Source organism: Bacillus rossius, chromosome 6 (genome assembly GCF_032445375.1).
Source record: "Bacillus rossius redtenbacheri isolate Brsri chromosome 6, Brsri_v3, whole genome shotgun sequence".
In the NCBI taxonomy this organism is placed as follows: domain Eukaryota; kingdom Metazoa; phylum Arthropoda; class Insecta; order Phasmatodea; family Bacillidae; genus Bacillus; species Bacillus rossius.
Window position 1 is genome coordinate 20862182 of NC_086334.1, and position 27317 is coordinate 20889498.

The 27317-nt window shown below is 41.0% G+C and overlaps 1 protein-coding gene across 19 annotated transcripts in view; it reads right to left on the reverse strand.

Moving 5' to 3' along the window:
* The window catches only part of LOC134532816 (uncharacterized), a 237678-nt gene that overhangs the window by 71119 nt on the left and 139242 nt on the right, over window positions 1-27317 (reverse strand). For 7 of the 19 annotated variants that reach the window (XM_063369718.1, XM_063369708.1, XM_063369703.1 and 4 more), the window contains one exon: window positions 12071-12129. The exons of 9 other annotated variants lie outside the window; for them this stretch is intronic. The gene's annotated coding sequence lies outside the window, so the exon portion shown is untranslated. Of the gene's footprint in view, window positions 1-12070; window positions 12130-21803; window positions 21928-27317 lie in introns of those variants that run through there. 3 more of the 19 variants (XM_063369714.1, XM_063369711.1, XM_063369702.1) reach the window with 3 other exon arrangements.

Sequence of the window (27317 nt, forward strand, 5' to 3'; positions counted from 1 at the left end):
GATTGCTGATTTAAACCACAATGATTTAAAACACGGTTTAAACCAAGCGTTTTGTAACTAAATGTTTTTAATATTCTATTTTAAAATAGAATATCTTAATTTTGTTTGATGAAATGTCTGATTCCATTCTAATAGCAACAAAAGTTAGCTCATTAAAGTGTCTTGTAATTTACGGGAACTAATAATCAAATACTAATCAAGATCTTATCATTTAAAGTATCTGAATAAGTTGAAGATTATATCCACCTAATTACTACTCTAGATTAAATTATTTAGAAAAGTGTAAAAAAAGAGGAAACTAAAAAAAATATTGTTTAAAAAAATCATATTTTGTGGGAAATCCTTTCCCAAGTCCCGTCAGATGTGCAGATTTTCCGAACTTCAGTTCTTTGATGTTATAACTGGTTGAACATGAGTGGCAGAAAGCGGGATGTTGTATTGCTTTCATTTTAACATGCTGAAAACCAAAATAACTAATGCAATAAAAAAACTGGTTTAAATGAATAAATATTGGTTTAAACAAAAAAAAGATTGTTTGGTTTAATAAAAAAAAGTTTTTTTTCGACCCTGGTCTAGAACCATTTCCGCAGAAATAGTATATTTAAATAAATTGATGACGTCATCACCTCAACTTATCCCAACAGCTGTAAACAAGTTTCATTTCAAAAATACAACATGTGGGTATGAAGTAGAATATTAGCAATCATATGCAGTCAAATACACTAGAGAATAATAGAGTAATACTAGACAGCTCTATACTAACAACACGTACAAAAGAGAGAAAAATAACCTAGGGGCAAGATAAATTGTTAAATTATATATTATATAATTTTGTATGAATTATGATTAACATTTTTTTTAATTTGAAGTACTGGATTTGTTTTTCTATATAAATCTGTACTATTATTAAAAAACAACTTTTTTTCCAAGAGAAAATAAAGTTATTTTCATTGCCGTAATGTTGGTACCATATGTTTTCGTAATGGGCATACCGTCTGCTATCTATCGGACTGACGCGTCGAGAATTAGTCTGTAATGCAACTGATGGAATGTAGTGAGTGTTATCTCCTTGTTATAAATAGTGTAAATGAGTAATTACTGTGGATGTGAAAAGAGGCTAGTATCCGATGGGGCCTGGCTCGTGTTACGGGCAACGGAGGATGAGAGGCTGAAGAAGAGAGGAAGGTAGAGGGGAGAGGAAAGGCCGTGTAACCAGTCGCACGACAGTCACGTGTACACAAGCCGGCCAAGTCGTGCCGGGCGAGAATTGTTCCCGTTCCGAAGCGACGAGCCACAGGGTCCGCCAGTCACGTCCCGGCATTCCCGCGATTCACCCCCACCCCCCTCCCTCCTTGTCAACCGCAACCAGCCCGGTGCCCGCTGTTACAACCAGTTAGCAAGAGCTCTCAGATCCGGCACGTTCGGGGCCGAAGTCGTGCCGGATCACCGAACATGAATACAGTTTTAACGGGAATACCGAAGAAAAATTAATATACAGTACAATAATATTTTTAAAACAAGTTGTGAGAAGCTGTTCTATGACTGTATACTGTATGTACCCAGTTTTAATTAAGTGCAAACGTGATACGGAACACATAGAAACAAGATAGTCCATCCAAAAAAATTCCGAACATGAGCGGCACGCTTTGCGCCTGATTACCAAAGAATACCTGACTACTTGCAGGCTCATACCCGGAAGAAGCAATTTCAACAACACCGTTATATCACCCAACAAACTTTGGGCTTTGCGTCGCACTACATTACGACAAAACTACATGTGATCCAAAACTATGATCTAGAAAATAAAAAAGATCAATGTATATTATTCAAATATAGAATAAAACAAGCAAACATCTTAAGCGCCCATAAATGCAACTAATTTGGTTAGGTTTAGTTTTTAAACGTTAACAAAAACATACAAGCGTCTTTAAGGGAATAGTTTCATACATTATTTTTATTGTGTAATTTTGTTGTGTCAATTGAATTCATTACATAACTTCGGTTTGTTGTTTATAAATGGTTTAATTTTCAATAAGTTTTTATTTAATGATTTTAAAAACTTTTAAGGTCGATTTATACGCCAATTTTACTATGAACTGAAATCATGTTATTTAATTTTGAATGTATTTTTTAAATTAGCCGCTTGTATGAAACTTTTATCATAGAGCTGTTAATTTGTAAGATTTCATTCAGAAATCTTTGATAAAAGGTTGGTTTTCAAAACATACTGGAAACTCAAATGTTTAATAATTTCGGGAAAACACATTATTGAAAAATATGTATAAAGTAAAATAATTTAAAAGTCTTCCCCCGCAATAGGCGCTTTGAATTTACGCATGAAGAAACAGTGACCATAAAGCTCAATAATTAAAATAATATTGTCTACTGTTAAAAGTTCTGTATGTAAATGTGCAAAGCATCAAATGTTGAAATAACTACACGGTAGTGTCTGTGTGTACATAGGCGTGTGTGAGAGAGACAGATACACACGAGAAAAAAAAAACTGCCAAAGTTAGACTGAAGCGTAATGAAAAAAAAAACATCTAAGTGTAAAAAAAATCTGATGTATATGTTCACCTACGGCACATCTACCACAATGCAACGCTTTTAATATTATTATTTAATGGTAATAATACAAAACTCATTTGGTAAAAAACTTTTTAAAAACATAATTTATATTTCATAAGAGACGACAACGACACGCAGTTCATGCTAAGTCTTACCGCCTCCTTCCCAATGCAGTATTCCCACACTCGCGGCCTGGTATTTCGCAGTGACGGGTGAACAATTAGCGCTGGATTAACAACAACACTGATACCAACCAGTCGTAGGGGGGAAAAACAACGTAGTTTTGCATTCTGCAGCAGGAGATAACGCACGTCATGCCACATCCATCGGAGCGAAGTTGCCAGCAACGCGGGATGGCGGAGCTTCTTGTGAGGCTGCATGCAACATTCGGTCTCGGCGCCAGTGACAAATTACGCCATGGATACGTATGACAGCCACCTCGCTAGCTGACTATTGAAGGTCTCAAAATGTTACTCACTCCCAAATAAAATAAAAATAAAAATAAACATGTAACATGAAAACGCGTAGTAATTATTTTACACACGGACGTGTACACAATACTTAAACATTAGGCCATCTATACTGTCTGTTTTAGTTGCGCAATAAGTAGTTGACAGTGAGCGACGGGAAAATAGAGATGGGTTTTCATTACAGACTCCTGAGATTACTCACGATTCTTACACGGAGTTTGAATGTTTAAGAACAACACACTAGGCCACATTGAACAATCTTATCACGTCCTCCCGCAGTCAGCTGTTTAATCTTTACGTTACTTTCCAACGTAGACAATAGTGTCAAAACATTGCAAAGCTTCTTCCCTTAGACATAGACATATTTTTTTTAAGTGCCAAAAACACTTGTGGAAATATTCTGAAAACCAACAACGCTCAGCTGTTTAATGCTGGCCTTTACTTTTTTTTTTTTTAACTCGGACGTAACGTCAGGTGAACAACGAGGTCACTAACCACAAACATGAACTTGTTTAAACTATTGCCAGGAGCATCGTGTCTACTGTCGGCACGCCATCATGGCAAAAATCTGTGCGAAAGCAAACAAGTTCTGAATGGCCGGCGAAATAAGGCAATATAGGCTTCTCTTGCAGCCAGCGGGCCAATTACAAGGAAGAAACCGCTGGCGCGGGCATAACCGCACTGCAGTCTAATCAATGTTGAGAAATACGTGGTCCCAGCCACATTCCTCGCGGCTCGGAGGGGCGCGACTCAGGTGAGGCCACTTCATTAGCGGAGCGCTAATAATACCCGGCGCGCCCTTGTCCAGAGAGCACGACTGCCAGCGAGCCACGCACCCACGCCACAGGCAGTATACATAGACCCGTAACTCACAGTCATACGCCACAGACAGTATACATAGACCCGGAACTCACAAGTGGACAGCGGCGTCTGCGTGTAGCGCTCCCAGCTCCATCAGCTCGACACCAACAAGTCTTAGTTGTCGGATAAACGAATTCATAACAACCACACTACCGACACAATAAATAAAATCTAAGTGTATATTTGTAATCTTGGAATTAATACGTATTAAATATATTTCCTATTGGCAAATGAGGTACCTAAACCAAATCTAACGTTAAAAAAAAGTTGTGTCTGTACAAAATAATTTAATTCAAAAACCACTAATGATATTAACTTTAAACTCACAAAAAGGTTTAAGATATTAACTCCAGGATTAAAGTCTTTAGTTTATTGTGGTATCACAAACGGAGCCAAATATATGATGATAATTGTATAACAAAAACGTATTTCCGTAAAACATTAAAACGTAAATTTATATCATAGTAACTTCTTATATATATATATATATATATATATATATATATATATATATATATATATACCTATAATGTAATATCGTAAGAACAAATAACGACTGATTGATAGGAAACGCCTCAAACTACATAATTATTTTTTTAATCACAAACTACACCAATGTCACCAACGTCAACGGCGACGCTGGGGGAGTGCCTCTACACGTCCATTTGCATTCCCCATATACTGTTAGTATCAAAGGATAGGGTATCCTGGTATCCTGCAAAATGACAGTCAGGAAAAATACGCGTTTTATATGACATTTAGGAAGGACATTACTCTACATGCTCGCACAAGTGTTCTCTGTTCTTTGGCCGCTCAGGTGAAGATATTATAGCTGGGTTGCCCGTTATTTTTTTGTCGGGTCTTTTCCATTGGCTCAGAGTTCTCCATACAATCTGTAAGCCAATCGAAAATGACATCGCTGAATTTTACTTTCTCTAATATTAAAGCCACGATAATTTCGCGTAGTCTTCTCACTACAGGTTAGACTCAACTGTCCTATACATACACACGTCCGAGCCTCTACAGCTAGCTCATAGGTAGGGACCGGAAAAATTCGCGGGAACAATGAACTTTAGGATGAACTCCATAGTTCTACGTACACTCGGACAAATGTCACCCATTCATTGGCTGCTGTCTTGTGAGACGTTCCAACGTAGCAGCCTGTGATTCGATAAGGCTTTGCTTGGGTGTTTCTCACTGGCCCAGAGTCATCCAGGTGAGTTGTGAGCAAATAGCAGAGGCAGCACTGAGGTATAACGATTTGTATTTTAGCCTATCACGAAATGAATTCGCGAATTTTACCGGTCTCTACTCATAGGTAGAGACCCGGAAATTTCGCGGATTCATTTAGTCGCAAGCTAGAATGCAAACCTTCACACTCTCGCACTGTGTTCATGATTGGCACGCAGTTGTTTGGGCACGCCCCTATACGACCGTGAGCCAATTATGCCCAGCCAGGAGAGAAGTAAGGGAATCAGGTAGTGCCAAATAACAAGGATAAAAATGTTTTCACTAAGAAATCAACCAATGGGAAAGTAAACATGGGTCGAGCACACCTATAACTTTGAATTCTATCCTGAGGCCAGAAGAATCCGCGAAATTTCCGGGTCTCTACTCATAGGCCAATTCACGCGGTCACGGACTTCTCATCCTTTGGTTGCGCTCGATTCGGCCAAAGTGCTTACCTCTGATATTATTGGCTGAGGGTGGTCCACGGCGAGTCACGAGAAAATTCCTTGTCACTGTCGATTCTGGGCTACACGTAGTTGAATTGGTGGAAGAGGGTGTAGCCAAGCCGATCAAGTGATTCTACACCACGTAAAAAAAATATAATGCAACACAGAGTACGTTGACAAACTTTTGCCTTGTGGCATTCAAGCTCCCATATATATATATATATATATATATATATATATATATATATATATGAGATCCAAGTCTACTATGCTAGCGAATAAATGCGGTGAAATGATGGCGTCTATTTAAACCAATATTCCCTTTACGTATTACATGGGGCAGGTATTTTTCGCGAAACAATCCGAACGCCTATTCGACTGCAACAAGGTATACCCGCACCAGCTGGTTCTTCCTTGTGATTGGCGGCCGTCTTGCGAGACAAGTCGTTGCCTTACCTGACCGAGTCACTCAAGACGCGTTTGCTTCCGCAATGAATTGCTGTGATTGGTGTTGTCACATTCGACATGTACCTAAAAGAAACACACCCAATCACGAAACACACACGATTCTACAGTGTTTTAACTTTTAACCAGTCTCGGAATCTTTTCGCGAAATATGCATGCCCCTACGTATTACTAGAGACCCGTGAATTTCGCGGATTCATTTCGTGTTATGCTAAAATTCAAATAATTATACCTTAGTGCTGCTTCTGCCATTGGTTCTCTGTTAATCTGGAGGACTGAGGGCCAATTAGAGACCCTCACTCATGGAAATGTCGAATCACAGGCCACCCACTCGAGACGACTCACAAGTCAACAGCCAATGAACAGTTGGCATTTGCCCGAGTGTGTAGAGTATATTGGAGTCTATCCTAGAGGTCATTGCATCCGCGAAATTCACGGGTCTCTACGTATTACTGACAGCTACAGACTTCACAGACCAACCAGTTAGCTGTTCGCGCACGATTGTGAACATGCGCACAAGGAAAGGAAGCTCGCCGAGGGAGCAGTCTGCCGAGGGCGTGTCGGGAGATCTCCGCCAGAGGGCCCTCGACGGGGCCCGACACGAAGCAGCCCCCGCCACTATATTTAGCGACGCGGCAGCGCCTGTGCCTGCCGCGCTGCGACGCTGTCCAGAGGCCGCGGCAGAAATACCTCCACGCGAGACGGTGCTGATTCATGGTGCGTGCAATCTTTCTCGTACTGATCATTCATGTCAATCTTTTTTTTTTTTTTTCGTCACAACGTCTAATAAATCGATGAACGCCGGCTCCACGCACGAAAAAGTGTCCCGTTACGCACATTGTCCCGTTACGCACATTGTCCCGTTACGCTCATTGTACGCTTGCACCGCATCTATCTCTCTTCCACTCGATTGGAACAACCATCGTTTTGACTTTTTCGAGGCACATTAAACTTGAAACACTCCCGTTCGTTTCCTACTTTTCCTATCATCGTCCTGTCCTTAACAGAATAACACAGATTGGAAGGAGTTAAATAGCAAACATGTATAAAAGTTATAGTTAAAATAATATCTTCGTTAAAGTAATAAACATATTTGAAAAAATGAGTGCAAATAAAAGTAAATTTATCAATTAAATTGTGGATTTCATTTCACTCATTTGTATCCTTACAAAATAGTGATAATTCAATAAACATTATTCAATTTTATTCATAAAAGTATGCAATCATTTCACCAATGTTCTGTTTTTTTTTTTCAATTTCACTAGCAAAACGATTAATAAGTTTAACGGTACGTAATTCAATATATGTTATCTTTGTTTAACATTCCTCACTTCATTATGACATTTTTTACGAGATTCCCTAGCGAGTTCCTTATACGCTATTAAACTTATAGCATTAGCATTTACACAGCTACCGTTTGTTTTGCTGACATAATATTCTTCTTTTGCAATCACTAGTTATATATAACGACCGTATTACGTAACTTCGTACAGGTTTATTCCCCCTGCGTGACAATACACAACGAAAGAGCACACTTTTCTGACAGGTAACTATTGTAGTTTTAGTCTGACGACTGAATGTTCTTCCAAAATTAGCGAGAGAAATACTGGTAGCTCAGTTCTTTGGAAAAACCAAGTGTTTTATTGGCGCGGAGCTGCGAGACGGAGTAGTTGACGGTGCAGTGCGCACTTTCACCGCCCGTGCTGCGGGGCGCTGTTAGCACACGGCAAGCTGCGCACGGTTACAAGACCGGCGGTCGTAACTCTCTGGCTGAACGACGCCGCTGTGCTGGCAGTCCAAGCAGGTGCACTTCAACAAGTCGCCTACCAACTGTTGGGCCACACCAAGTAACACGTCATCCCTACAGGCGGAGGATTCGCGGATTCATTTCGCGACAGGCTAAAAGTCTAGTGCTTGTATCTTTTTAGCTCATTCAACTATTGGCTCACCGTTTATCTTCAGGGTTCTGGACCAGTGCGAACGAAACCCATCACCAAAAAAAAATAATCATAAAAGCAGAGGCAGCCCAATTTAGACGACTCACAAGTCAGCAGCCAATGAACAAGTGACATTTTACCGAGTACTCACAGAGAATTGAGACATCTCGACTACAGGTCATTGAAATTGCGGATTATTTCTGTTTGGAAATCATCTGTAGACAACCTGGCGCTGTCATACACTCAAACGACGGCGAACAGCTCTGATCCACGTGAGAATCGCATTTCCGATGGCTGATAGTGCGATTAAGAACAATGATGGTCCGATCACGCAAGGCGAAGAAACACCATATATCTGTAGGGCCGCATGCCTTGTGGTAGAATATGCCAGGAAATTGATAGACCTCTATAAAATCAACTGAAATTTGTGGTGATTTTTTCTTCAAACTAATATCCCTTAAAATAATCTGGCCTACATCATCCCGCAGAGTATAACACCCATGATTTAAGGCTGGCTCTCACGCGCCATTTTATCGTCATAATTATTATTTAAGAGCTATTTCTACAATTTGAACACGATAACGCCCTTATGCATTTGTTGTTTGTTGCTAATTATTTGAACACATATCTACTAAGTTTAACTATGCGCAAGTGATAATAATTACAGGACTCATGTTACCTTTTATACCATCTATATTTCACTGAATATCTCTAATCGAGAAGCCTGTCACGTCCACCATTTTAACGTTACGGATGTGCCGAACGTAAATGTGATTATTTTATAAATATTCGCGTCCATCGCATCGCCTTCGCGATATAGTGATTTCAGCACGACGCGACTTGAAAGAGACAGCCAGAGGCGCAAATCTGTACCATACCCCAAGAGCGGCCCCAAGGAAATTCACTAAAGAGGGAAGGGGGAAAAACCGAAGCCTGAGTTTTGCGTGTGGGTTCTAATCGACACCAGTCATCTCTGGATAGGGTGCTTGTATATTTTATACTGTCCATATTTTGGCATTATGCGTACAATAAGCAGAAAAAACTTTAAAATACAGAAATTTTTCCATAAAACATAATTTCGACGTTTATGTTTATCAACATCATATCACAGCCATGATTTTGCAAGCTCAAGTGGCCCCCTCGGTGAGGGACTTCTTAATGTTAGAGTGGCCGCCCCCCCCCCCTCCCCCCCCCCCCCCCGCCGGCCCACCGGATCTATGCGCATGGCCACATCAGTCCATCAGTGATCAGACCACTCGCCTTCTATCAAGGCATTCCTAGTTGGACCCCAGCGACTTCAAACCCGGAGTTCTCGCTAAAAGGGGGAAGGGGTTTTTCCCACGCATTCATACAATAAATACTCCCTCTCATCTCATAGCCTTTCATCGTCTCTAATGACTCACTCCTATGTCGTCGAAATGTTAAGACATATCCATCAATTCATTCGTTCTTACTCGATGACTTCTGAAAATTATTAAGTGGCACTGGAGTGGCGACACAGTGTAAAGTAGAGTGTCATCTGATTTCACGCTCACTGCTTACACTTTCAAACACAAAGATTAGGAGAAAATAAAATTGATGATTTTCCCAGTAACAATTTTTTTTTATCCCCCACATTTCAACAACCAATCCCATACAAACCCGATGGCACATCTTTTCCGATTTTCCTGAAGAAACAGAAACTGGACATCTCAATTAACTTGGTTTTGGCTGCGAACATTTCAAAAGGTCTGCAATGAGTTGATTCGTGGACCACACTATTAATCAGAGGCTTCAGTTTCCCCCTCTCAATTCGACTTCAATCGAGTCATATATCAATGTACGTGTAGTCACAGACAGTACGAACAATAACTCGACCGCCAAACTGCGTGAAGATTTCTGAAAGATGCCCGATTGCGAATTTAGGAATCATTATACTTGCCAGCACAACTATAGTTTTATAGTTAATTTTTTTTAATGTGTATGACTTACATGAGTGTTTTCAAGGACGTTTTTAGATATGAAACATTTGGCACACATTATTTTAATTAGGACAGTTGCGTGCAGAGAGCATATATCTTTCATATTCCACTATAACATTATAGCGTCATCGCTTTAAGTCACTGAGCCACGTTACCGACGCGAAAAATACTCGCCAGTTCGATGCACAGTCCGTGGAGGCGAAAAGGCACGTTACGCGTAGTGTCGCCCTTAGCGTCCTCACGCTCGCAATATTCACATGCAAATGAATACGTTAAGTATTTAAGAAGGGGGAGAAAAAAAATGAATGAGAAAAAGTTGCTACGATATTAATGCGTCGTTACCACAACGCCGAAATACCAAAACGCCGAACGTACAATAACGCCGAATGCCAAATTGACCGCAACGCAGACAGCTAGAAAACTGCTGTGTACCACAACGCCGAAATACAGTAACGCCGAAAAATGTTGCTGCGGGGAGGGGGGGGGGGGGGGAGGGGCACAGGAGCAAAATGAAATACAACTGAATGAATTTATGTGCTAACCTTACGTAACCTAACCTTTGTGGCAGTCCTGCAATGACATTTTTCGACGTTAATGTATTTCGGCTTTGTGGTAATTCGGCGTTGTGGTACACAGTAGTTTTCTAACTGTCGGCGTTATAGTCAATTTGGTTATATAGTTATGGTTTTCGGCGTTATTGTACGTTCGTCGTTGTGGTATTTCGGCGTTGTGGTGCGTCCCCGATATTAATAGTCCAACTAGACAAGTTTTCAGGAGTCGTGCACCTATGCAGCGGATGAATGAATCTTATGAGACATTATTTCGCAAAATAAGACATTATTGTACGCTATCGCGATGATTATAATTAATTGACTCGACAGTTATGCGTCGCTGACCGAATATCTGCCAGTATCACCGGCACGTGACTCGGCGCGGGGCCAGGCTGTTTTGGAGATGGGATTCGATAGCAAGGTCGACGGAACACTCCGGCGGCACAACTCCTGGCGACTGATCCGGGGTCTCCATGCGGCGCGCTACGAGCCCGAGACCGTGATCGATGTGTTACAGCTATAGTCTGCTTCACGCTTGGCTGCAGCACACAGTCAACGGCGAACACCGTTGCCAGATTTGACACTCCCGGGTTGTTCACATTTATAAGTCTTATTTTGTATACTATCGTTTATCATAATACGTTTTAGTATATTTTAATTATACTGCTTTATTTTTATAAGACCATAAAATAGCGTCTACTGACAGCATTATTACAGTTGTAGTCATTCTGACAGAAAAAAAAAATTCTGCATGCTTAACACCAATTATTATTAACAGGAGAAACTATTTGTAAAAGTCAGTCACTACAGTTAACAAGACATTCTATGAAAGTATGTGCAATGCTGTTAAGAAGCAAACTTATTAAAATTAAATGATACAAACAAGATGTTAACAAAAAAAAGGTTGAAACCAAGATGGCGTCTTTCATTTACATCTCCTTGTGAATTAAAGAAATGGACATTTCAGATGAGCTCTTGATGAAGTACACCAGGAAAATGTATTTCCACAATTCTCATTCCAAATTTTACCTTACAAATTACAATTATTCCGATACCGTAAACAAATTATCATTAAATTTAAAAATTTGTGTCTGAAACTTTTGAGCTCCGTGGCGTACATCTGACAAAATTGCACACCGAAACAATGACAGCGCTAATAACAGAAATCGTGCATTGGTAAGAGAAAGTAAATAAATGCCCATTTAAATGCACACTGCAATCTAAGGGTGAGATGCGCTATACAGTGGAGCAGTTTTCACATTCCTACAATGAAATTTCACTGATTTTCAGTAGTTTTCACACTGTCATGCTTAGAGTACACTTTCGCGAGAGAAAACGTGGCGGACGTTGCCACCCCGAATGCCGCTCTGTCTCCCGGACAAGGTCGCTAGAACATTTTATTGAGGAAGTTTCTTCCAGAAATGTTTTCATCTGCAAGTTACAGCCTGTGCAACAGGAAAGAAAAATATAAAAGACCGTAGAATATTTCCTTCGACCGACGAAAAAAATTGCCTTCCAAAGTTGCAAACATTAAAAAATAATTTCTACTGTTTATTAACAACTGTAACTAATTATACTAACCTTAACTAAATGGATCTAAAAAACACACGAGCCCATGGTGTCGCCAATTTGAAATTCACCTGAAACAAATAAAAATAAAAACAGAATTAAAATACGAATTTACGCCATTCAAACCACAAAGAAAGTACAGTACATTGCAGATAACCTGGTCGTTTTGATTTCGACCTCTGTTTACCATTCCTGTTACTCTCAGCACAAAATCAAACTTGAACACAGCCTTTATTACAACCATCAATTTTTAAAAATATCTGAACTGAAAGAAATTACTTAGTAAGAGTTCAGAAGTGTTCAGATCGCACTACATGGTGCTCACACGCCATGTTGAGTTTTTATTTTTTCGTTTCTTTGTCATTACCTTTTAAAGAGCTATTTATGCTTTTTTTTTCCCACTCGATATGCCTTCCTCGTATTTGTTCTTCTGCGCGCAAGTCTTCGTAAATATCATCACTTGCGCAACTTTTTACACCCATAATATTACACTAAGTGAGAATATACGTTGAAAATGCTTGTGACAAGAACAAATCCAATAATTAGGGGCATGCATATTTCGCGAAAAGATTCCAAGACTAGTTAAAAGTTAAAACACTGTAGAATCGTATGTATTTCGTGATTGGGTGTGTTTCTTTCAGGTACATGTCGAATGTGACAACACCAATCACAGCCATTCATTGCGGAAGCAAACGCGTCTTGAGTGTCTCGGTCAGGTAAGGCAACGACTTCTCTCGCAGACGGCCGCCAATCACAAGGAAGAACCAGCTTGTTGCAGTCGAATAGGCGTTCAGATTGTTTCGCGAAAAATACCTGCCCCTGCCAATAAGCAATAAGATATCGGGTTAAAATGTGAGAATTGGCCATTAAATAAAAGTATTGACCAAATGACATGGCGTACGAGGAGGAGTGGAAATAGGTCTCGCTCGCCGCACGCCGGGAGGCGGGAGCGTGAAGAAGGAGCAGCCGAACCGGGCAGGGCTTCGTGGTCACGTGGGAGCTCGCCGGCGCGGACAGCCCGCGCACGTGGCCGCGCCGTGTGTTGTCGCTGTTGACGGCGGAGCGTGAGGGAGGGGGGGGGGGGTGGCCGGCCAATAGTAGGAGGGGGGAGTGGGGAGTGGGCACGACCTCGACGGGGCTCAGTTAAAGGCCAGGGTAACGGTAAGCGGGCCGGGAACCGGTCGGCATTCCACGCGGTAACACACACACACACACACATTCCCTACAGACACACAGCCGACTCGCCGCGCAAGGCTGGGAGTCCTCGCTCGCCCTCGTCTGTCGGCTTCACGCCGAGTCACCGCGTCGTGTTCAGTCAAACACCAGTACTCTTCACCCAGCAGCTAATTGAAAATTACGCCTTTTTTTTTTTTTTATAAAAATCCAATGTATGTAGTAACAGCAGCAGTATCGCCCTGTTAGCAGACAACTGACTATTATTAAACACCCCACAAGCTAACGAGCTTGCCATTTACGCTGCCCCACCAAAGCATACGCGCGTTTATACGTTACGTGTCGGGGCCATGTATTTTTCGTGGAAAAAAAAAATTGTGAACGTTTATTATACTGCCCGCGCCTTTTAATTGGTGGCCGTCTACAAGATACGTGATTGCCATATTTGGCTGGCCATTCAGGACGCGTTATCTTCTGCGCTGAGTGGATGTGATTCGTGCACCAACAGTAAACATGTACATTAAAGCTATTCAACCAATCGCGAAACACATACCTGGCATGGTAAATGGCGAAATGACTCCGCGAATTATTCCGGTCTCTATTGACTGACGACTCACCTGGAGGACTCTGGGCCAATAAGAAACACTCTAACAAAGCCGTATCGTATCACGGGCTACTTCGTTGGGACGTCTCACAAGATAGTAGCCGATGAGTGTGTGATATTTTCCCGAACATACATACAACTGTGGAGTCCATCCTACAGGTCACCGCGAAATTTCCTCTGACACGCTCCGAAAGACGAGAAAAAATATCAACACTTGAAAAAAACGTTTTAATGACCCAATCAAATGCAATTCGTCTGGAAGGAAGCGACCAATAGACAATAGCCACCTACACTGCAAACGTTTTTGTACTTTTTACAAGGAAAATCTTTGGAAAATCAGTTGCCAACGGTATCACTTGTAAAACTGCAAGGCAGATATTTGTAAATTTGCAAATGGTATAAAGCCCTGCCTTGCAATTTTACATGTGATATCGTTGGCAACTCAGCTTCAACAGAACATCCTTGTAAAAGTGAAAAAAAAAAAAAAAAATCAGTGTACTTATTTCTGTTCAGTGAAGTTGATCCTGGTGCCAGGAAAGTAGGCAATCGGCCGTGCGGATCACGTGTGGATCAAGCGAAAGACGGAGATGGAGAGCAACGCAAGCGACAGCCAATTACTATAGACCGGAAAAATTCGCGGGTTCAATGACCTCCAGAATAGACTCCAATATCCTCTACACACTCGGGCAAATGCCAACTGTTCATTGGCTGCTGACTTGTGAGTCGTCTCGACTGGGTGGCCTGTGATTCGACACTTCTGTGAGTGATGGGTCTCTAATTGGCCCTCAGTCCTCCAGATTAACAGTGAACCAATGGCAGAAGCAGCACTAAGGTATAATTATTTGAATTTTAGCATAGCACGAAATGAACCCGCGAATTTTTCAGGTCTCTACCAATTACGTACCAGTTTACCATCCCTCCTAGCTCTGGCTGGTTCGGTAAGATAACAATCACGGCTAGAGACAGCTGTACCTTGACAGAAGGATCGCTGGTGGTGCGGAGACGTCACGCAGATGAACAGCGATTCGGTGCCCAGTGGTTTGGAGGCAACTGTAAAACTAGAGGTCCCGTCGTCTTCAGCAACCGTGTCACGCAAAACCCCACAAACAATACATTTGCGGAAAAATCTAACAGCTGATCAAAAAAAGGAGTAATTCTTTATCAGATAGGAGAGAGAAGTCCCTTTTTTTTCGTACAAGTATTTATTATATCATTTAATATTAAAGAATTTAATTTAGTTAATATCTATTTAACATTAAATTCTTATTATAATATAAATTAAGGTATTAAATAATACCAATTATAATATAGTGCTTGAATATTTAATTACAGTAGACGAAATTACATATATGTATTAATATTTGAAATTATTTATAACATGTTTAAGAAATAATTTAGTTTGATTTATTTTTGAGGCTAGACTTACTATATTTTTGATTGAGGATATATATCCCTGCGATTGGCTCACAATTTATCTGGATGTTTCTATGTCACCCTATACAATACTGCCAAATCACAGGATACCTAGTTAAGACATTTCTAAGCCAACAGCAATTGAACAATCGGAGAATGTCCGAGTACTCCGAGAACAGTGAACAGTCGTGACTTGAAGCAGAGTAAAGTATTTCTCAGCTTGATTAACCTGCAAAGTTTTTGCTTGGATTTTACTCAAGCCTAAGCTACATTAGCGATAGCACGCACACAGCATATGAATAGCACAGTTGCACACACACAGCTCAGAACTCGAAGCTACTTCTGTCAAAAATTTCCATTTCAAATATTTGAATTTTGACAGCTATTAAATTGCAGAAGCAGTAATTTTTTTTTACCCAAATCAAAACAATTATTTACCAAATTATTTTTAACGTCTAGGAATATAACTATATATAAAAGAATTTTCTAGCAAAAAAAATACGTATTCGAATAAGTTTCACGCTATCTTTGGAATGCCATATCAAAACAACAGTCAGTTATTTTATGCCGCTGACGTACCTTGTGCGCAAACAGAAATCGGTGCACAACACAGAATTTTACTTTATAAGTTCGTAAACTTTCTGCGCTCCATACACGTTCTGTTTTATTTTGCGTGTGAAATTTGCCAGTGCGGCTGTTGCTTATCTGTCTGTGTACATTCAAGTTCCGTGCGTCTGTGCTGTGCGCGTGTTGTTGCCTTGGCCATCTGAGAGCTTCAGCGTGCTCGATGACGCTGCGGGGAGGGGGGGGGGGGTTGTTTGTGTGTGTGTGTGTGTGTTGATGTATCGAAGGCTTGTTTTCCTCCTCTATCCGCCCTCACATCCATGTGAGGTCCTGAATTATACAGTGACACGTCCTTTCGTCGTGGCGATCAGTCTCGCAGATATGTTGCGCGTAGTTGTTTTCATGTGTGACATCTTAGCTCTCGGTATACCGCTTTTAGTATGAGTAATTTCGTGAATGCGACGGAAGTCAAGGAACGTAAATGTATAACAACCACGGTGCTGCCATCTGTGGTGGATAGCACGAACAAAAGTTCTCAAAGCCAAAGGGTAAATTTATATTAGCTATCTAATGAATTTTAACAAGATGAATAGTATTTCAATAAAACTCCATGTCGAAAATAGGTCTAAAGCCGGAGTTAAGTATTTTTTTAAAGTTTTTTTTTCTGTTTTATTTAGCCATTTCATTTTATAGTTTAACCTTTCTCTCTATAAATGTAATGATTCTATAGTCGACGTAGCTGCTCTGGAAGCGAACTTTAGCGTAAGGTGCTGAAACTATGTGTGATTCGTGCCATGAAATGTAGTTGAAACCCAATTAGCGTATATTTATTACGCTCGGCATTATTTTAAAGAATTATACTTTAAATTTCGTGTCCGAGTTTCGTATTATATTATAAGTGTATTTGCTACTTGAAAACACATGAATTGGCTCGTTGCCCAGATGAGATGTTAATACATCACTGGCGAGTACTGAAAGACTCTTTTTTTCAGTCTCTACCTATGCTTTATTCAAACAGATTAGCATACGCCCTTCTTAATTGAAAAAAAAATTAAGTTTACATTATACACAACTTTGGCCCCAGCCAATATTTATATGTATGTGCAGGCAGAGGCATTCAACAGAACTACGTCACAAATACTTTAAGTGGGTGTTTAATCTCACTCACGCGACAGCTGCTTGGTCACTCTTCCTCTCCACACACGCATGCGCGATTCTCGGATGCGAGCACACGTGGAGAAGACCACCGGTTCACGGCAACGTCCGCTATGTTTACCACTCACCAAACATCTGTAGTCGACTCTAAGTTAGATCGTTCGCCTTCCACCATGCGATCTTGGATGTTGAATTTTCCCCCGGGGATACTAAACCGTAAGAACCTCCAAGAGTTTTGGAAAGTATTATTAATATGTTCATGTCGCCCCCAATTATGATAAACAACACAACGCAGGAATTAGAGCAGACGATTTGTAAATCCCAGCGAATGAACCTCCCCCCCCCCCCCCACCCCTTCGCCTTCAACTACTGGGCTAGCGCTGACGAAAATCTTTGAAGTGTCTGCCAAACCTGAACGGAAACTGCCGTTGGACAAACACTGCCGTCACGTTTAAAACAGGACACGGGGCCAAGACTCTGCAGAACAAACCAGTTAACAGTAGTAGCAACTAGGCAGTAGGAGGAGGGGGAGACACACGACCGCCCGTGAACACATTCTCACCACTTAATTTTCAGCACGTGATTTCACACAGAGTCTGAACTATGCCGTCAAACTTCGGCGGCATTAAAGCTTCAGACAGTTACATATTTTCGCGTGGTTGTTAGTGCCAAGATATCTCTCAAAACACTGTACCTCATTAACTAACCTTTCGGTGGAGTCCGAAAATATATGCGGTCTCATTTCGCAAAAAGCTGCAAATTGAAACAATTTATTTTGGCCTGCTCATGTTATTGGGCCACCACCTATACGGATTAAGTAGAAGTTATAGTGTTTAACAAACCATTTTGGCTCAAAACAATTTTGCGATAAATCACTATATATAAATATAAGACACGTAGTAACAGACAGCAACGACTTAATAACGTAGGCTACAGCTCAATAAAATAAAGAGAGTAATTTCCGGGAGGCAATCAGACAAATGAGGCTGTGGGGAATCAGCCAGGTTTCTTTAAATCCGCAACATTTCCAAGCCTATGGCCTTCTGAAATAGTTTCTTAATTCCGCACAATTTTCCCGGACTACAGGCTTCTGAAATGGTTTTATAAATACGGAACATTTCCGTGACTAGAGGCTTCTGAAATGCGTCGAAATAGGAGCTGGTTTCGGCGACGACAAGTACAGAGATAAACAATTAACAACTGTGCGGCTCCGCCAAGTCCCACGACCTGCTTGTGCTCACAGCGGTGTGGACAAACATGCCCGCGAGAGCCTACGGACAGGAAACACAGACGTGGCTTAGGCATTCAGCCAATGGGGTTGGGAGTGCTTGAGGATTCACAGCTGTCTGTCGAGAAGACTGCTGTTTTATCATCGCTCTTATGATTTACGACCTTTAGACCAAGCCGTTCGCTGCCAAAATGAGCACTCTCGGGCAACACAGTTCCCTCTCATTTACACTGCAAGAGAATAAAGAAAAACTCTGTCATTTCATATTTCAATTTTACAGTTTAGTTTTTCCAACAAGTAGCTACTCTGAAAACGTTATAAAAAACGCACTATATGTTGGGGATTTTTTTATATAAATAGTTTAAACACTGAAGTCTTACCCTACTTTTTATATTTCGCTGGGGAAATAAGAGGCAAATATCGCAATAAATTTGGTAATACCGAAGGTTAGGAATGCATGGCAATAAACAAAGTGCCGATGTAATGATTGCTGAACTTACGTAATCCTATATTTTGATTGTTTCCTAGTGTACACTATAGTAATCTTAAGAGGGGGAGGGGGAAGATACGTATGGTTCAAAACAAAAAGCTGTAACGCGGCTACACCCCAGTTCATAAAAAATCTGGAGGAACGGAACTAAACTTTAAGAAACTTTCGAAGTTCAGAAGTGAGCACATTTAATTACGTGCCAAAGTGCGCGCGCAACAGGGAGTACAGCCGGCGTTACAGAGCATGACAGAAGGAAACTGGCGCGGACGACAAAAGCGCGCAGTAAAACGAGGTGATAAAGGCGTCTTCACGGCGCTAGCGTGGCGTGAGCACGCACTTATATGAGCGGTTTTACTCCCAAGAAAACGAGTTTAACATCACTTAAAAAACAGGGAACCCCAGAGAAAACTTTTAAGGAATACGTACGTGTAAGCAGGGGTGAACTACGACGCAAGGGATACACAAAAGAAGAAGAAGGGATAATTAACTGTAAATTACAGTGTGTCTGGAAGGAAAAGGAGGGGGACGCTAGTTTTTAATGAGGCCGTTGAATGTAAGGAGTGGACGGAAGGGCGGTGTTGCTTTTGGAATGTGAGGCGGTTGGACGGAGATGCGAACACAATGAGTAATAACACATATCAACAGGAACTTCTTATGCCATCCAATTACAGCGATGTTTACACTGGCACACACTGACCTCTCATGATCACCAGTTAAGTACAAGAGTCATTATTTTCACAAATGTTAAAGACATTTTTTCAGCTGTGTCAAGACAAGTAAGTACCTTCCACTGTAGTGATAAAGAAAACTGAGTGAACTATGTGACGCCGTGCCCATTAATATCGTGGATGTTCCGCCGTCTTTACATAAAGAACAGTATGTAAAACCACACACCTTCAGGACTATAAAGCAGTGTCGTGCACAAATCATTTCGGAATTTGATATTGCAGGAAGATATCATTCGGTAGAATTCCTCAGTAACTTACGCGATAGTTTTTTTTAGATAAAACTGTATCGAGCAAAATTTCCGGGAACTATTTTTAGACTAATCAACATCAACAATCGGTCCCATTTTACGGTAAGACGTCTCTTTTATACGAGTAACCAACATAATCCTAATTTTAACCGCGTGAACGAGAAAATGATTGCTGGTGGAAGCTGATTACTCGATGAACTGACAATTAAAGTAATGATGGCGTGTTCTCTATCGATGTTCGATGAGCATGGGAACGCTTCAGATTAACGAATATCGGAAAAATTTAACTGCGTTCCGAGTGTTCAGAGTTAAGTCGGTATCTGTTTACAAAGTCAAAAAAACAAGGAAAAACATGTGCGTTAGTTTTCATTGGTAGACGAAGTACTAGAAGAGTTTGAGAAAAATTGAAAAACGCGGATAAACAGTCACAAACAGTCAAATTTTTCATGATAGACCATCATGTCTAATTAATTTTAGACAAGACAAAATCGGGAAGGAACAAACAGCATGTCTATAGCTCATCACTCAAAAATACTCAATTAAAATTAAACTCCAACTTTATCTAGTTTCTACCATCCATATATTTTGCACGATATACCAAGGAATCAGATTGCAAAAAAAAAAAAAAGTTGTAAACCCAACATGTAACATACAATATGTTCTACAACTCGCTTATGTTGAACACATCAATTTAATAATTATAAATTGTTATCTATCTCGGGAAAAGTTTACTGATTGTTTAGGCATAAATACATGTTAATGTTTATAGCAGTTTGTCCGTTAATGGTTAAGACAACGAAATTAATTCGTTCCAATTCGTTCCACATTAGAGGGAGCCAATGAATGAGAATCTGTTGTGTTATAGACACGCGTGATTTACTATACAATAACCACGCCAAGTAAAAAAAAAAAATCTTCTAACCATAGGAGTGGGGAGATTAAATAATTTTACAATGTTCGAGATCAATAAGAGTGGATTACTGTGTTTAGCTGCATGTTAAAACGCGGGAAGCTAAAGTATTATCGAACACTTTTTTTTTTACCCATTCCATATACCTAGCTCAGTTTCTGCACCCACAAAAACATTAATACGACTAATATAAACCTTGTTTGTTAGTCATATTTTGTTAATTTGATTAATAAAATACTTTGTTTTCGCGTAAATTAGTTTTAAAAAAAAAACTGTCTGGGGTTTCGAAGCTACGTCGGGTCGAAGTTGTAGAACGTTATGACGTTTCGCTCAGCTCCGCATTGCAGCAGGAGGCATCTTCAGAAGTGATATTGCTGCAATGCAGAGCGAAACGTCTGTATAATCTATAACTTCGACGCGGCTCAAAATAAATGGAAAATATATTTATTTGACAATGTCAGCGGAAAGCCTACAAAATACATACATAGTTATACAGGTTGTCCATAAAAGAATGTTCCCGTTTCAATTGCATACATATTATAACAGTTAAATTAAGACTATTTGGAACAAATCATGCATAAAATTGAAGGTAAACTACTCGAGTTTTTTTTTTACCAATGTTCAATACGTGTGCCTTTAGTTATACGGCACACATCCAACCTAAAGTCCAATTCTTCCCACACTTTAGTAAACAAGTCCAGAGTATAATGGAAGCAATAGCTTCTTTAGTTCTGTGTCTAAACTCTGGCAAATCATCAGATAGCGGCGGAACGTAGACACGATATTTCATAAAGCCTCAATGGAAACTTATCTCATGGCGTTGTCAAGTGGACGAGGAGAAGCTAAAAAGAGCTCTGACGTCTCGACCAGTATATGGCCAATTCCAACTACCAGGGACAGACGTTCAACCTCTCTCGTTCAAAAAGAGATTCCAATGGGGAGGGGCTCCATCCTTGTTGCCAAATAAAGTACAGGTTCACCCTCTATTGAAAGTCTTTATTTCGCGCTGCAAGCGAGAGAACAACAATGCAGAATTCACGCCTGCGCTTTTATCTAAAACTGTTTGAGTTACTCTTTAATTGTGACCTTGAACCTACACTCTATACAGCGCTTACAGTTGATACCTACTATTAGATTTTATAACTGGGACATTATTTTATGGGCAAACTGTAGCTACATAATTTAAAGAAGTGTTCAGCTGTTTCTTCGACGGGTAACAGAGGCGGACCGACCTGTCTGACGGCGACCCTCGAGGGCCCGGGAGGAGCTGGGTCCGGCTGGTCGCGCCGGCCGCCGACGACTGGGGGCCCCGGGCGTCTGCCTCGCGCCGACGACGCGGTCTATTCTGGGGCGCCCTCCGCCCGGGTGCACCCTCCCCCTGCCCCCCGGCCCACACCCACGAGGGTGCGCTGCAGGCGCTGCGACGCCTGCCCTCGCCCGCGCGACCGCCCTCCGAGTCGTGGACGTCAACTGCACTGCGAGGGAACAACTGCGCGCACACGCCAAGCAAGCCAGGCTCGTATGAAGCCGAGAGATCAGCGTTTGTGAAGACTGAACAAATAAGTACAACCAGAAAGGATGAATGAAGTCAGTACGCAAAACGAAAAATTAAGGTTCCGTAATGTACGAACAACGATAACCACGAACACATATGCTGGAAGACACAGGTAAACACCACGGCAATAATACGAGACTGCTGCAGCGGTTAAGTGTGCCTGACAAAGCGAAACGTCTCAACTGCCTATGAAACTTGTCAAGTAACTTGTCTTAAAATTTTGAAAAGTTCTCATAAGCGGTGCCCTTTTCCCAAAATGTCACTTGCAAAACAAGCTTACGAGCGCCGACAACCACATGAAGTATGCGGATCATTGTAAGTTGCACGACACAGGCTGTACAGGAGGGAGAAGCAGCACAGGCCCGCCTCCTCCCACACCACGTCACTGCGTCACTCTCGCGGCCACTGCTCTTGATTTGCAAACAATGGCGTCCATTGACTCCCGCCGTCTCTTTGTCGGGTCTCCCCGACACGCACGCCCCTGCATCTGTGCCGGATGACTGATGCAGGGGCAGGAAGAACTCACACGACTATAAGTCCTTTTGACATTTCAAGTTCCAGTGTTCACATACCAAAAATAAATTAAACTTATAAAACTAACATCTTATACGTCTTTTTTTACATTTCCTATCACACTAATCACATAAAAATGAATGATACTCATAAAATTAATTCCACAAAGCAACAACTCTTTTTTCACAGGAATAAATAAATTGTAGTGACTTTAAATAAAATAAAAGAAATATGGTAGCGTCAATCGTTAGCCGTTACGAAAACTGGGGAGTAGACAAACACAAGCAGCGTTATGAGAATTCCGTAGCATCACTGCTGCGTCACTTCTACCTCTTCCCTGCCGTCTTCACTGCCGGTCGTTGCAACTAGCATATAGCATGCTACGCTACGAAACCTATCCCCAACCCCCCAAAGCCGTCTTACAATTCGACCGCTAGCGCATGCGTTGGAGTGGCGTCGCAGCTGACGCACTCTCCTTCTCTACCGGTTCCCCCAACACGTTCGTAACTATTCTCCTCGTGCGATCGGAATTTTCGTAACGCTCGAAAATTGTAGCGCCCTCAGCAAAGAAGTTCCACTTCTAAAAGAATTAGTAAATACGTGGTGGGGAAATTTGTAAGCCAACAACAAATGCAAGAGTTCACAGTTGATAGTGCATGCAAATCGGCGTGTGACGCCGTCGTCCCAAGATCATGGCGAGGTGTCGCCACCGAGGACCCGCCTCCGCCCGGCAGGAGTGTGTCTGGAACAGCTTGAACAGTCGCGCAGTCGAATGCCACATGTCGCCAGAGCAAGGGAGTTCAGCGCGCCAGCCGTCGGCGCCTATCGCGTGAGCTGCAAGCGTCCCAGCCGACCTTCATACCTGGAGGATGTGGCAGGAGCGCACAGAGCTCGTCACAAAACCAAATACTTATAGCTAGAGACCGGAAAAATTCGCGATTTAAATGACCGGTAGTATATACTCCATGATACTCTATGCACTCGGGAAAATTACATCTGCTCATTGGCTACTGACTCGTGACACCTGTTAATTGGGAGGCTAGTGATTCGATACTTCTTTTATTTAAGGTTTTTCATTGGCCGAGTATCATTCAGATAAACTGTGGCCCAATCACTGATCCAGTAAAAAGGCAAACGTTTTTGGATTCTAGACTATCACGAAATGAATCCGCGAATTTTTCAGGTCTTTACTTATAGCACATGACACCCTATCGCGGTCACACTTTAGGAAATTACACTAAAATTACGGACTTTTCTACGACGAATTTACCTCTAATATACGAAGAGTTATTTGTAATTTCAAATAACTGCATCTTCTTAGAAACTACGCCGGGTTTTTATTTCCGAGTTCTATGTTTCGTTCTAAACAAAGAAAAAAACTAACAGGCGGACAAAAGAAAAGTGTTGTTAACAAGTTTTTGGAAGATTTTTGTTAATATACCACATATATTCTTTTGAAGTAACGTTTAAAGAAAGTGATTTTAGTGTCCGTAAATTTAAGAAGATAGCCGAAATTTACGTAAACTTAACAAAGATACCTGGATCATTTGTAAACAGTGTTTTTCGTAAACTGAAGGAGAAAATCTTTAACAGTGCATCTCACTAGGCACAAAAACAATTTAGGAGATCCAGCGCATACAAATATAGTTGACAAGAAAAATAATTTTACGTACTCAGAAAACTGTGGAATGACTTACACGCAAATAATCAGTGCAAACAAATATTTATCTCAGGGCATTACTTCAGAAAAGCAATGGTAATGAAATCTGGGTTACCCAATTTTAAACTGAAAATGTTAGATATAGGTGTATGTAGTTTCGTACGTATGTGCTGTCGTTACTTTAAGTACGTCATTTATTTCGCAGGTAATTAGTTATCTGAAGCCGGCGGCAGCTAGCGAACACGCGCATGACTAACCGAGATGTCTGGAGCCCACCAAAGGCGGTGTGGCAACGCCGCGCCGAGGAGGCCGCATGCCGGATGCGGCGCGGTGTCCGCGCTATGCCCGGTGAGACACAGGGCGCGCGGGCGTGGGGCCCAACGCCAAGATGAATGGACTAAGTAATAAAACCTTTCCATTCAATTTTTACCCACTTTTCGACGTCCGAATGTGTTGAAATTTTGCATACATATAAAGAACCTCTGACAAAATAGTATTTTCATAACTTAAGACCTAAGTGTTAAGGGGATGATTCGGGGGGGGGGGGGGGTCAGAGTGTCAAAAAACCACTAGTTTCGAGCTATGGGTAATAACCAGGCTTTTTGTGCATCCATGAGGTCGGGGCATGGTGGAAATTTGCCTCAGGGTCGACTGTTACTCTAAAAAAAAAAAAAAAAGAGGGGGATTAAAGACCCAAAATTTCGAAAAATTTTAAAATTCAATGCTTTTTTTCGATTTGGAGTGTTTCCGAGGTCGAGTTATGGTGGAAAATGTGCCCGGGGTTCGTTATGGCAATATGGAAATTTAAGTATCCAGCACCCCACGTTTTTGGTTATGCAGAGTTGTACATTATTTGGCTGTTGGACAAAAACCTCAAATTTAAATTTTTAATTTTTAGTTAATTCAACGAAAAAAAGCTGTTTTTTTTTACTATAAGTTTATTTTGTTGACGTATGGTTTATGAATACGCAAATACTTTTTTTTTTAAATCTTCTTTCGAAATAAATTCCTTTACCCGCACTGGCTAGCGTCATTCTTTACCCATATTGTAGATTTTTTTTTTGTTAAAAAATCTTAACATTTCGCTTGAAGGTGGGGGGAGTGTATGTTCTGGTGGACGATGACCACAGCGGACACGCGGGCGGGGAAGTGGGTCGGGGCCGCGGGGGCCGTCAAGGACGTCGCTTCGCCCGCACCAGCTCGCGCGGTGCGCCGCTGCTGCACGGACAACCACACAATGCCCCTCCTCCGACACTCCGACTGGACACTGTTGTGCGCAGGGCCGTAACTAGGGGGGGGGGGGGCAAGCGGGGCATACGCCCCGGGGCGCAAAGCTGTGGGGGCGCCGAGATCGCTTGCATTGTAATTCCTACTACAACTGGTAACTGGTAAAAAGGTTTTTTTTTTTTTAAGTTGCATGCCAGGAATGTCTAATCTGATTTACAATATAACGTCTCAACATATTTAATGAACAAGTCTAGTGATTATACGGACTACTTTACGGACATAGCGGGTTCATGCATGGAAGTTACAGTAGCACATAAACTGTTACATGTAGGTATGGAAAATACTTAAATAGCACCATTTTTCCGTGGGCCCCGGACCCCCCGCTTTATTGATGTGGTATGTGCAAAAAAATAGTGGGGGGGGGGGGGGCGCATGAATCCATTCATGCCCCGGGTGCCAGAGACTCTAGTTGCAGCCCTGACTGTGCCGGTCCGCTTGCATCGGCTGGGCCGGCAAGAACCAGCAGATTACTTCAATAAGTGCTTCCAAACACATCTGGCCCATACACTCGTACATACTAACAGCTAGAATTGCAAAGATAGGCGGGAAAAAAACACCCTTAATGGTTTTTTTTTTTTAACTTGAACACCCCCGTCACCTATCAATAGCTTATGTCGGGCAATTTTTGGCATAAGCATCATAAACCATCTGCAACCAAGTTACTAGGCACAATAATTTTGAAGAGAATTAAGAAAGCGAGAAGATATTTAAAAAAATAAATAAATAACTTTCACGTCGAGAATCACCAAAAGGCGAAATTTTTTACTGTGAAGCCAAAAAAAAAAATGGAAGTTTCTGTAACGTTATCGCAAATTTTTGTGGATGGTACGCGTTGGGCTGAAGTGCACGCTACTAATGACACTTTGCAGTATCACAAAATTGCAGAACAAGTCCACTCCACCAATGGAAAGGACTAAGTAAAACAATCTCTTAAAAAAAACCGTCCCTTTCGTCACAGTCTACAGACATTGTTGATTTTTGAAGTACCTACTTACTCTGGAAATATTTTGGAAACTTCTATAAACTTCTGGAACTTTTTAAGAACTTAATGTACATACAATATGTATGTTCTCCCTCCCATATTAAAAAATGATCGATTAAATATTTGCTCATCCATGCAGCGAAAATATTACGAATATTTTTAATTTAATGTATCCAGCATTGAATAGCATAGAAAGAATATCATATTATATGCCAACTAAGGTTATTATTTAATTTTTGGACCTTCAAACAATAATTTTTAATCCTTGCACTAATAACGTGGTCGTATAAAAATATGCTTTGCACCAAGGTTTAAGACAATATCAAGATGGTTTAAAATAAATTGGAACGAATTTGATAGAAAGATTTTTTTTTTTAATTTTGAACTTCTGTTTTTACGGTAATAATTCATTTCAATGATTTTTTTCAGCCAAATTTTTAGATAAATTTGGGATTTATACGATAAATTATAACGGATTTGATAGTCTATCTATTTAAAAAAAAAAGTGATTTTTTTTTTTTTTACTTTCAAACCTTGTTATATCCATCCCTTGAGTTGGTCGTATCAAAAATGTTTTTAGACAAAAGTTTTTGGTATTACTCCTACGAGTTATCATATACTCAAACGGATGTGATATGCATCATATTATGGGAGTAAAAGTGATTTTTTATGTTTTTTAAAAACCTTCCCCATTTCTATCCCTTTGGTAAGATATTGACCATTAACGAATTCTACCGAGATTTTCCATG